Genomic DNA, 13619 nt, shown 5'->3' with positions numbered 1-13619 from the left:
GGGCACAGGCTCCACTCCTGTAGAAGAAGCCGCCCCGCAGCTGACATGGGGTTTGCTGGTTACTGGCTGGAGCCAGACACCAGAGGTAGCTCAGCACATCTCCGGAGAGCTCAGCATCACCTCGGGCAGGACTGCCTTGGCCCCGCGGTGCCCGAAGCTGCCAGGGTGCCAGGGCCCAGTGCAGAGGGCTGCCCGCGGGGCTGCCCTGCAGCACGGTGCTCATGCAGGGTGGGGTTTCTTTTAAACCTGTCGTCAGAAGACTTATGAGTCAAGTGCAGTGTGTTATTGGTGCTGTGTGACTGGCTCCCCGGGAGCCTGCCTGCCCTCGAGGTGGCAAGCTGTTGCTCCTGCCCTTGGAGGGGAGCCAGCTCTGCAACATTACAATTTAATTAAATTACTCCAGCAGCTGCAAGGGAATGAGAGAGAAAGAAAAACAAGGGTTTGGCTGTTACCTTCTGGAAGGGGGAAGCATGCAGGGGGGAGCTGCGAGGTTCTCCTGATTGCACCCTGTATCATGCCATCAGGGCAGCATGAGGGGTTAACATCTTTTAGGCTCCCTCAACTCCCCTGGGACTGGGAGCACCATTGTGGGTCCCTCACAGTCCTGTGTAGGCCCGGGGCAAGGCTGTCAGATTTTCCCTCTGCCCACCCCGAAGACCTGTACCTCAGCCTGTCCCCTTGTCCGGGTGCAGCCTGACCGCTCACCTCTCCTTGGACACGGGACAGCAGGCACCCCCCTGCCAACAGGCACCCCCGGCTGTGCCAAGGGGCTGAGGGCCGGGTGCCCTATACCCACAGAGAGCCAAAGAAATGGAGAAAAAATTAAGAGCTACTCACCCACCTCCTCCTTGTTTGCCCCTGCGGGATCCTCCGAGGACTTCTCCTCCCTTTCTTCAGTACATCCCATCCCCACGCGCCTCAGCTGATCTAGCAGTAAAAACAGACCCTTTGCCCCACACCTCACCACTCATTTCCCTTCCTCCTCTAAATCCCTCTGTGTTCTCCCTGCGTCTCCTAAATTGTTGAAGATTTATGTGTCAGTGCTATCACCTCCTGCTTGTAGATTTTTGCTCTTGCTGTCCTTCCCAAAGGAGCTCTCTCTGCATGTTCTCACCAAAATATCCAGGGAGAAAAGGCACGTTACTGCTCAGTGTTACAAGGAGAAGATCCCTGTATGGTCCTTTACCTTTAGGTCAGCTGGAGCACTGAGTCCTCCAAATCAGCCTGGTGCTGGCACAGCTCCCTGGGACACCGGAGCTGTGGACTAAGCTGAAATCATCATATAGGCTTTAGCATCACTGGGAAAAATGGGATTGTCTTGATAAAAGGGAAAAATAAACAAGAACAGCAAGGATGATGTGGGAATGAAGATGCTTTAGATGCACTGAGATGGGATTTCACCACTCCAACAAAGAAAGGGAACAGAAAGCAGAGAGACTGAAATGGAAAGCAGTGCTGGTGCAAGACTGAATGAAATAGTCTGGAAGTCGGAGAGAGGTGTTCATGCTTTTGTGGTAAGGCCTGGAAACAGTGAAGCAGACAGTCCCATTTCTTATGAGAAGGTGGTTGGTTGCTTTCTGTGCAGTGGCATCCTGGCAATATGGTCTGACTTCTCCAGCATCTCTGCGACCCCTTACGTGCTCTAACCTGAGAAACACTTCACTTTTGCCCTGGCAGTTTCTCTTCCCTGTCATGGTATCTGTGCAGGGATGATTTCTCAAAACGTCCTGCCTCAGGGGCTACTTACTCTTTTTGCTGAGAGCTTTCATGGTGGCATGCCTGGATTTCTCTTCCCAGGTTATCATGGCTCCTGGTCCTGCCAAGATCATCCCCTCTTTCATCTCCAGTGGGAGATGCTGTGACTGGGGAGTGGAGCTACCCTGATCTGACCACACAGACACACTCCCTCTGAGTCCTGTCCTGTACCTTTTCCAACTCATCTTCATTTGGACAGGTTCATTACTTGGCCACCCTTCCTGGAGGGACAAACCCAGAGCTCCTGTATTAGGTAGACACACTGTTTCCTCAGGCTAAATTCTTCTGGAAATCAACAAGAGGTTAGAAGCACATCAATTAATTGGTGGTGGTGATGGTATCTCCTCATTCCTGATTTGGGTGAGGGAGCTGTGGGGGTGGTTGAGACACTAAGTGTTAAAGAAAGCAGCCCTCCTCTCTGCTCCCCATCTATGCTGATCCATGGATCAGCCACTACCCCATTTTCAGGCTGGATGGACAGGAGCAGACATTTAAATCACCCATGGACTGAATCAGAGACCTCCAGATGTGGGTCAATGCTGTCTGAGCTCTACAGACAGGCTGTCTCATCGGGGCCATGAGAAATCAGCATTCCCATACAGATTGCCGTTCACCCACACCATGCACATGCAGCAGAGATGAACCTTGTGCCTCTGCTAGATGCAAAGGACTGGCACTCTCCTTTCCCCCTGAACGTGAGGCTGCAGCAATGGCAGGGGATGTTGTCAGCTCTCCCAGACCATGACCGTGACAGACAAGAAGGCATCTGAAGGTGGTAGCCATTGGCTTTCAGAGGAGGCCAAGTCAGGAAGGATATAGCAGCTTCAAGTAAGAGGCTTCAGGGACTGCATAGGGAAGGTCCAGCTGGTAATGGGCAGAATCCATCAGCAAAGCACATTTAGTCCTGACCCATATCTGAGCTGCCTATCAGCTTGCAGACAGAGGTTATGTGCTCCAGATACTCCTGTCACCCACAGAAACATTCATGATAAAGGCAGGCAGTAAAAGCCATGGAAGAATAATTATCCAGGGGCAGGAAGGGAATAAAAAGGGAAAGAGCCTTGATGTAACATAAACATCATAAAAGGCCATAAAAGCAAAGCAAAGGGAAGTGTGAAGGAGACTGAAGGTTGGCAGCAAATGTACATAAACAGAAGGAGCCAGTCTGGAACGGTCTAGAAATAAGGAAGGTTATGGATGGACTGAAATGGAGAATAGATGAAGCTGAGATGAAAATGAGCAAGGAAGTAGATTGATGGACTAGATAACAGCACTGAGACCTGCAATGCAGAGCTATGGAGCTCATGAAAACACCCTGGTGAGGGACATTTCCAGAAGGCTGAGTGAGTGGGACTGAGGAGGGGGAGAGCAGCGGGAGAGGGGAAGGCCAGAGCTCCGATGGCCAGCAACAACCATGAGGTGGAGAGCAAGGTAGAGGTGGGGAGGACAGGCTCAGGGCAGCCCTCCCTAAACTGTCATATATGCCTGTGCAAAAGAGGAGATGGTACCTGCTAGGAAGGTTTCCACAAGAGCAGGGCAGTGGGCAATCCATGTCAGGATGTGTCTGGAGGCTGCCTGTTCCTGCCTGCACAGAGCAGGTGAGGCTGAGCCAGCACGAGCAAGGGCAGAAGGCTCCCTGGCTGAGCTGGAGCTGAGGTGGACTGTCCGCTCCACACACTGGAGCCCGTTTTGTTGTCCTCAGCGTCCCTCACTCTTGGGAGTGGAAAGGCAGATGGTGAAACGGAGACCAAGGGAAGCCTCCGGGCGCTGATGGAGCCACTGAGAGATGCTGCTCACGGAATGGGGGTGGAAACATCCTCCAGCTGCTGCAAGTGCCAAACATTTCTCATTCCTCATGTGCTCTTATTAACACCTCCACACGCAACAGAGCTGCAAGCAAGGTCTTCCTGAGCTCTGCTAATTATTAAACATACTTCTGTTAAGCTTAACTAGACGTGCTTGTCAGCTGCTGGCAGGAAGAGAATAGTGGGAGAGACTTGTAAACACACTCTGATGACTAAGTGAAAACATTGCCAAGATTGCAAGGCACTGGAGCCTGCTGCCTTCAGGTGTCGTTGTCTACCTTGGGTTTCAGCCTGGCAGTCAGGTTGGCCAACATGGACTTCTCTATTCTGAGATGAGGTTCAGAAGCCTTGCAGGGACAGTGCTGACAAGAGAGTGCGTTTCAATGCTATTGCTCCTGATATCTGCTGTTGGTCACACTGAGATGGTTCACCAGGACCTTTGCTGCCCTGGGGCATGCAATGGCTCTTGGGGAGTAACCTACCCATCACAGAGACTCCTGAGATCTCTGTAGTGCTGCCTTGAAGCCTTTTGCTGCTTCCTCAGAACCTGTGTCGGTATGAAGGAGATCTGGCAGCAAGTTGCACCAGCTGCTACACCAAGGAAGTGGATTTTAGGCTTGTATACAACAATCTTCACACTCTTTCAAGGCCACTTCAACCACACTCCCAGCACGCAGGCTGCAACATGCTCCTTTACCTACCTATCAGGCTTTGTGGCAGTGATCTGCACGTACAGTGCATTTTCTCTGCTCCTTGGTTGTTTTACAGCACCTAAACTCATGATGATCTAGGAAAGAATGGCTGGAGCTATTGGAAACTCTTGTAATCCTATTCAGAGAGAGAAAAAAAAGACCATATATATTAATCAGCCAGCTAAAAGTCTGTGAAAATTTGAAACACCTCAACTATTATATCATAACTTCTCCAATGAGAAATGCTGTAGAAAACATCCTGCCAAGTTCAATGTTTATCCATTTTTGACCAGCATCTCTGAAAATAACCAAAGAAAAATCTCCACTTGGGCTGGCTTTGAGGTCTGGAGAAGGCTTTTTCTCCTACCAAATCCACCTGCAACACAGAGCACCTTACTCCTTACTAACAAACAGCAGCGCAATGAAAAAGGATGGATCTGAGGATGAAGATCAGCTTCCTTCAGTGTTTTCTGCTGCAGACTGTTTGTGGCTCCATTCCTCCACCATCCAAAAGAAGCAACTCTCCAGTTTCTCAATTCCGGGCAAAAGTCAGGCTGATGAGACAGGTGACAGTGCGATTGAGATATTTTGCTATCATGTATTGTAATTACCTTGTCAGTATGAGGTAAGACAGAATCGGAGTAGAAATGATCCCAGCTAAGTTGCACATTTATTGAATGCAAAGTCTGTTACAGTGCAGCGTTAAGGTTGGACAAATAGCAACACAACTCCAACAGCACTGGCTCAACTGGGTTGCACTTTCTGCATATTTTGGGACACACAATTTATAATTTAAATAGCAGTCTATCAGGCTGCACACTGACCCAGAAAAACAGTAACAGAAAATCCTGCATGCTTCTAACATGGCTGAGCAAATGCTGCTGCTGGCACGTTCACACTCCCAGTTCCTCTATTAAGACATTTAATTTTCCTGCGTTTTTTTACAAATAGGAGACAGAAAGAGAAATTACTCTTGTTTAATAATGTTAGCATTTAAATAGCCTTAATTAGGCATGGGATAGATGTGCATGAGCTGTTTGTTGCCTGTGCTGCTGTTTTTCACTTGGAGACAATTTTCTGCCATGGTGGATGACAGGACTGCATCACAGTTACTTTGTGATAGGAAAAGATAGACTTTTTTTTTTTTAATGTGAAGCTTATAATTTATGGATTGTACCAAAACTCAAGGGGGAAACCTGAAAACCATAAGGCCTACTCCATCCTTCCTGCATGCATATTTTTGCTAAGCTAAATAGAGGACTCTGCAGAGACAACTGCAAATTTTTCAGAGAGAAGCCTGAAAGCCTCATGCCCTGTCCTTGCCAAAGCCCCTGGTCAGGGAAAATGTTAACGAGTGTCATAAGGGTGACACAGGAATTAGAAGACACCCTGAATGATGCACTCTCTGAAGTGGTATGTAAACTGCTTATCGCTCTCCAAAGCCCTCGATTTATACCCCTTCCCCTGAGAAAGCCTGCAGCTGGAGGAGGCAGCCAAATTGGCTTTAACCCCTGGTTCACTAGAAACCTGGCTCCGAATCACACCATCCTGCTTTGCCACCGCAGGTACACTGAACTGTCTGTCCTTTTGTGAGCGAATGGCACAGGTTTAGGAAAGGAGTGGAAGTCGCAGCCGATAAGCCGGGGAGCGGTGTCTCTGCTCAGAGCGCTGTGGAGGCTCTGGCAGTCAAAACAATGCCCAGAATGGCAGAGGAGGGCTTTTATTTTAAGGTTACTCTGTGCAATGTCACACAATAATATACACTCCCGCGATAAGGAATGTTAATAATATTCCACTTTCTGCCAAGAATAGAGTCCCTATCTACAAACCCCACCGCTCTAATCAAGCGAAACAAAGCCAAATGTATGAAAACAACAAAACCAGGAGCTCGGGAAGTATTTGGATTCAGGAAAGACTAAATATTTAACTTGTGAGGCCCAATGCATCCTGGAATGTATGGGGCACTCCAGGAACAGCTAGCCATTGTCCAGGGGCCACAGGGGAAGCCCTCTTAAACAGGCCATGTCCTGCAGGGCCACCAAGCTGTCCCAGTCACCCGCAGTGTTTGCACTGGGGCAGGAGGTAAGGAGGTCCTTGCGGAGGTGAAAGGGAGGGTGTTTCTCCATTAAGGGTGTCACAGCCAGGTACAGTTCAGGGGCTGTATAGGCTGCAGCACAGCATGATGTTGCTGTGTTTCTGTTTGATGTGTGCAGGAGAAGTCACAAATTTCTGCGTGGTCTGTTCTGGAGATTGCATCATTGCCTTTGCTGGCTGCTGCTGCAAACATTCCACATTTATCAGCACCTAGAGAATGCTTTCTAGCTGATGGAGCCTCTCATGGCTTCTCTCTTTCATAGGGAAAAGCAAAAGATACCACGCGTGGTCCTGCTGCATGCTCAGGGCCAAGCAGCTCAAGTGTCTACCATGAGAGCCCTGCTAAGCAGGGAAGCACTTGGGGGCAGCTCCCGTGGAAGCTGGCCACGCTCTGTGTTCACAGAAACCTGCCCAGCCTTCCCTGTCTGCAGGAATCCTGCTGCTGGGCCGGTCATGGCACTCTTGTGACCTCACCGACTGGTCTCGCTTGCTCTCAGACCTTTGGTCACTTTCTGGCTCCTGGCACCTGAGTCACACCTCCCACAAAACTAAAATCAGAAGCTCAGTTTTTCCTGCTGGAACCAACTTCCTAGCGTTGCATCTGTGCCCAGTGGGGCTCCTCAGAGCCTGTCCTGTCCTGGCAACTGCTGTTGCTAGAAGTTTGGCCATGATAAAGATGCCACCCTAACCATCCAGATTCAAGTCATGGGTCTGCTAAAGGCAGATGTAACTCATGCTGCCCAGTGCTGTATGACTTCATCTGGAAGGGGGAGAAACAACATCTCCTCTTCTGTCGTGTTACATCAGTGGCCCTCTATGCTCTTCTGTCCGGGACAAGGACACCTGGGCTTCAACAGCCCAGTGGCAATGGCCGTTCTCTGTGAAGCAGGATGGACGAGACCAGTTTGCAAAGCCAAATGCATGCAGAGAATTGAAAGTGCGGACTTGGGGTGAAAGGATTCCCCAGCCCATGTCATAAGAGCCCACCCTTATGGAGTGGGGACTGCAGGTGCCTTCGTCAGACCCCCAGAGAACCAGCCAGCAGTCTGTCCACAGCAAGAGCTGTAACCTCGATGTAACGATGCTTGCCTCTTCTAGCCTGTTTTAGCCTGCAGCATCCACATTCCTGACACACAAGGCTGAATCTCTATGGGCCAATATCTTGTAATCACAAGGTAACACACAAATGCAACTCTGAAGTATGCCGGACACCTTCATAATATTAAGAATAAGCATAAAACTAGGGATCAAACTCCCATAAAATTTAATAGTTCAGGGTCAGATGGATGGGGTACCCCAAGTGTGCCTTAGGAAAACTCGGTGGCACAGGCAGAAAGCCCTGGTGTCTAGACCGCATTACATGTCTTTGTGGCTGTGTCTGAACCTGGAGATACATGAACCCAATGAATTTGACCACACATCAAACACACAGGCATTTCCAGGGAAAATTACCCCTGCATCTCATCCAGTCCTATCCCTAACAGTCCAGCATGTATAGTGTGAGACGAAGACCTGGAACAGACAGCAAAACAATACGATACATTTTCATTTTTCACTGTTTTTATAAATATATGCATCTACTTTTTCAAGAAAAGAAAAAGAAATCCCTAGCAGTGAGTAGAGTGGATTTTGCCTGCTTTGCAAAAGTTCGTCTATTGTTCAAAGCAAACTCTCCTCTCCAACATAAACAGGGACTCTTAAAAACATTCTCGTCCAAAACAATTGCCATGACTTTTGATGTTTTCATGGTCCTTGCTCTCCCCTACTGTTTGATCATTATGTTTTACAATATTTTTTCCCCTTCCTCACAGGCCCTGTTCCAGGTGCCCCTGCTCTGGAATTCATGGCTTCATCATCCAAGCTTCTGTATTCAGTGAGATACAATGGAAAGAATTTCACTGCATTTATTTTGACTTAAATGACTCCCCCTCTTGCCTGTTTACACAGCCTCCTTTCCCTCAGCAGAGTTCACAGGTATGCCTGCAGCCAGACTGAAAGAGCTCAGCTCCTGCGGATCATCTCCTTCCTTTCTAGGAATCCCCCTCAGAGTTCTCCTGTAGGTCACTTCTTCCTTGGCATTCAATAAGAAGCTGCTGAACACTTCATTTTTGTTACTATAAATGAACATTCAGGATCTGGCGCGGACCATGATGTACTGGATACTGTACACAGAGGAATGATCCTTGCTCCTAAAACTGACACTCATAATGCACAAGGCATGTGAGGACACAGCAGGGAACATGAAGAGCAGGGTGGAAATGATCTCTGCACGGCTGTGAAGCACTTCTGTCTCTCCAGGGGAACAACCTCTCCCAGCCAAGCAGAGTCCAGGCTTTCTTCTGATCAGGGCAGCTCTGGCAGATGTGCAGCTCTTTCCTAGACGGATCTGAGACCCTGTGGGTGAAAGGAGGAAATCCCCATAATAAAAACAAGCACACATCAGAACTGTCAGTTCCTTTTAATCCCAAATCCTCTCTCTTCACTTTTCAAGGATGTGTAACCAGGATCAGAACCAAATCATCTTTTCAAAGTAAAATAAAGGTAATCAGTCTCTTTAAACCTATTACATCTGGTTTTTTTGATTTTTTTTTTTCACCCCAAACATTATACTTCTTAAACAATGCAAGAATGGGATAACCCTGAGTTATAGGGCTTGGATTAGTCAAAACATTACATTTTGCTCCAGCAGAAAAAAAACCTCAATAAACTTAAAATGTTTCAGTATCTGAAGTGATCCAGTGCCATGCAGGAACACTCACCTGTGGCTGCTACCTTTCTTTACTAAATAAGAGAACAAATAGACTTGAAGATTTTAAAATACAATAATCCTGGGAATACACAAAGTATAATCTATGCCATAAAATCAAAAGAACTGGTCAAAATATCCCCTTTGGGAATTTTCTCTAACTACATCACTCTAAACTAAACACTGCCTAGAGTTAACACGTCAGGAGACCCAGAAGTATACAGGACATCGGGTGCACATCCACAAACCAGCTCAGGCTGTGGCTTATCCCTGATATTGGCTCAGAGCAATGGACAGTTACAACTCCTCTGTGTTTTTACTGCATAAAAAAACTTGAAACACCACCAGCAACAAACTCCACAGCTGATGGAGCTCGACCAAGGGCAGCATTTCCACTCTCACGATAATTTTCACGGCAGTAGCACCCTTGGTCTGGGTTGTCCCATCCTGCACCATGTTGTCCTACACAAGTAATGATACTTGCTCTCTATAATCTCCACTCCACGTGGGGAGGAGCAGGGTGCCACCCATGGGACCAGAGGGAGGGTGACCAGGAGAGATTATCAAGGGAATCCATGCTCTGAACAGGGCTCCCAGCTCCTTTTTCCCATTTTAGTGATGCTCAGAGGGGTGGCACAACCTGCAGACTGCCATGCATGCACCCAACGCACTCATCCAGCTCTGCTCTGGGCAGAAATTAAATGATTTAGACCCAGTTTCTCTCTTCCAATTTGACTCTTAGCCATGTAGTGATTTCAAAAAAAAAAAAAAAGAGATCTAGTGTTTCTGTTAATTGGGACAAAACAGAGCAGGCCTGTGGGGCCTTTCCTTAATTCACTCCCTGAACAATGTTCACTGATCAGGACTAGAGATTCAATTAAGTACCTTGGGGTGGTAATTCACAAAGACAAAATAAGGAGTTTGCAGATAATTTGTCTTCCCTTCTATCCCAGAACACTCCTGCTGAGCAACACGGGTTCTGTCTCTAATTGGCAACATTAATACAATTAAGATGGTAATTTTGCCCCGATTTGCTTCTGTATTACAAAGTATCTCACTTCACATCCCTCAACACATTTTACTCTGTTAAATTCTATCATTATTTCTTTCCTTTGGGCTAACAGGCAAGTCAAAGCCTCGCCTTCAGACACCGCAGCCTCCCCCAGAGCAGAGGGCTCGCGCTCTTCCTGCCTGCGAAATTTTCACGGAGAAAAAGACGTAGGGGTCCAGGGTGGGGCAAATGGAGATGATTGTTTATTTAGATTCAAACACAGTGTTAATGAATGTCTCACGAAAGCACTGGGCACGTGGCAGTAATTAGGAGGAAAATAGAAAAATAATTACAATGTCAAAACACCCCTGCAATATCTTCCTGCCCCCTCAGTTACCTACCAACCCTCCAGCAAGGCAATCTTCATCAATCCTACCTCCTTCTCTTCCCAAAAATAGTCCCAGGATCTATTCCCACCATTGACTCAGCTCTTTTCATTGATGATGGGATGAAATGTTGATGGTATGGTGGGGAACAAGATGGTCCAACAAGGAGGACTGAAGGATAAGAAGGGTAGTCTATCCCTGGATGAAGAGAAGAGCACTGGCTTTAGGAGTCAGAGACAAGGAGAGTCCATGTTTTAAAGGAGAAACAAGTGCCTGGTCTGGACTAACTCCTAGCTATGCCCAGGAACAGTTTGGGAGAAACCTCATTGCTCTGGGGAGAATGGCCTAATATCTTTAATAAATTAATCACTGCAATAAATTTTGTGCCAGCACTCAGGAATGATTCCAGGCACTTGTGAATTTCCACCACAGAGGTAACGAGTGCCTGGTGCAGTATATAGTGCGATGGCTGGCGTGGTGAGTAGCAGGTGAGGGTCTTCAGATGGGAAGCTTTTGGTGTGACTTGTGAATCTGTTTCTGGGCTGCTCAGAGTCACTCAGAAGAACTGACAAAGAAATCATCCTTCTTCTAAAAAGTATATGCATGCATTAATTTTACACACTAGCAAGGCAGTCTTCAATGGGTCTGAGTTCTCTTCCTCCTCCCACTCAAGAGAGCAATCTGTACCATAGCGCAGGTAGGTTTGAACACTACCCACTCACGTGGCTTGGGGCATGAGCAAAACACGCTGCATTGCTCTGGGCTTTGCCTTCTCAAAACTCCTCCTTTGTGAGAGGAAGCCATTGAATTTGCTTTTCCTCCTGCCCAGTTAGAACAGGGATTTTCTGGAAGCCAAACAAAGGCAATGGAGATTGTCTGGGAAGATAAAGAGGGAACAGTCTGAACAAGCAGGAAGCTAAGGGGGGAACGAGACTTAAACGTGGCAAGTAAACAAAGTCATTTCTGTTTCATGCCTTGCAGAGAAGGAGGAAGAGCTTGAGGGGCCGTGGAGGTCCCTATTCATGGACAGTGTTTTGGGAACTGTGGAGACTGGCCACAAGATCTGGGAGAAGAAGTTTTGATCCAAAGCCACCAGGTTTGGTTCCCCCTACCAGCCAGCCACTGCTGAAATCCAATGGCAGGAAATTACCGTGACCCTTTCACAGATGGAGAAGCAAGACATGCACAGGGTTTGCCCAGGTCCCACACTCCTTGTGGAGAAAGGTTCTGAACCCTGGCCAGCTGGGGCCCTCCCCTAGGACCTACTCCCCTGCCTCCCAGCCCTACATTTAGCAGCTGAGTTGCAGGAAAGAACATGATTTAATCTCTTCCTACCTTAAAGTGCTCTGATTGATGGACCAACACCAAGATGTCTGAGGGCAACCCATGGGCTGAAGTATCTTGGCATTAGAAGAGACAAATAACAGCTCTCAGAGCAAGGAGTCCAGCAGCAGGGCAGTCCTCGTGAGCCAAAGCGCCTGTGGGCTGGGAGCCACCACCCCGACACGTGCCTGTCATTAAACAGGGATCTGGCTGCTAGTGGTGGAAAATTGGACTGTGCTGTCCTCACACATTTGAAAACACTTGCACCAGGGGCGTCGAGCATGCTCCTGAAGCTCATGAGCTGCCAACTCAGAAGTCATGAGGGAGAGGGTAGGTTGGGCAGGTAGCTGGGTCTCAGCAGGCTCTGCTGATGTTGGCTTCAGTGCTCTCCGCTGCCTGCCTGTCTCACACAGCCAAAGGTTAACCAGCAGTTCCCAAATCATTAGCAACTCAGTGTATCCCAGGATAAGGGACAGAAACTTTCCTGAGGATCTAGAGTCATAGCATGGCTATACATAAGCTGGAGAAAAAACCCTGCACATTTGTGTCCTCACACCGTGGCTCTGGGTGGCCTGCTGCCATCACCAGTGCCACAGGACCAGCAGATAGTTGCCCTGGGTGTGTTTTTCTTCTCCAAGATGAGGTCAGGCTGAAGATTTTGAGCATCATTTCCGACCTCCTGGGTACTCCAACTGCCCTGAGGTCCTTCCTGCTCCCCGGGCAATGGCTGAGCTTAAATCAAAGAGTTTTTCCAAAATTCTAGGTCCAAAAACCAAATTGATAGTTAAAGACATGCAGTTCCTCTCTCTATAAAAAGGTGTGCCTTGTGCCTGCTCCAGATTGGTCCCGTTCCCAGCTCCACCCACTCTGGGTCTTGTTTCTCTCATGCCTGATGGATTGCAGAGCATTTAATGAGCAAATGTGTAGGTCCAGAGACAGTGAACAAGTTACACCATCCTCCTTGGTAAGCTGCCTAGACAGAGCTCCTCAAGCCTGCTCATTCAAAGTACATTGCTCTGCTCTGAACTGAGGATTGAGCACAAGACTCCAGTGGCTGCTGTAGCACAAGGAGAGGACTTTAGTCTCTCTCTTCCCTGCTCATGCAGCCCCAGCTGCCTGTTCAGCATGAGGAGCTCAGACCCCAAGGAGGTCTTTGTCTTTGTCCCAGAATAGAGCTCCCCTCCTGTAGGACAGTCCTGCGTGTAGGACCCTATCTTTGGCTTTTCTCCTCTCCAGTGGAAGATCTTACTTAGCCAACCCTGCCCCAGCTTCCAGCACAGAGAGACAGCAGAGGGCAGCTCAGGATGGAGGAGGTGGGTGGATGCAGAGATGACAAGGGCCAGGCTTGGAAGCAGCAGGGACGAGGCATCAGCGATTCTCATTGCTGTGATTCACCAGCCAGGGCTTTGCTCACGAGGCAGTGGGGGGATTTCCAGTCCCAGCTGCAAACAAGTTTTATGTTTAATGCTCTGACAGTAAAACACACTCAGGTAGCAGGACTCTTTAAGGATGTTGTTGAGCTGGCTTATGTTTTACTTGACTTGGTAGCAGGGCAAAGATGCATGCACAAGCAAAACCTCGTGTGCAGGCTCTCCCAGGGTATCCATCTGTATCGCTGGGAGGTGTGATCATGGAGCAGCTGTCAGCCTCAGCCCTATTAACCCCTCAGTTAATAACTGTAATGTTAATCCCTACTTGACCCCACAGTTAACTGCCTCCAATCATGCAACCGGGCCAGAAAAGGAGATTATAGATAACACAACCTGGATGATGAGACATTTAACGAATGCCTAACAGTCATACAAAGCAGGTGGTGAATACTGCCTT

Source organism: Calonectris borealis, chromosome 25, assembly GCF_964195595.1.
Source record: "Calonectris borealis chromosome 25, bCalBor7.hap1.2, whole genome shotgun sequence".
In the NCBI taxonomy this organism is placed as follows: domain Eukaryota; kingdom Metazoa; phylum Chordata; class Aves; order Procellariiformes; family Procellariidae; genus Calonectris; species Calonectris borealis.
This window is presented reverse-complemented; position numbering follows the sequence as displayed.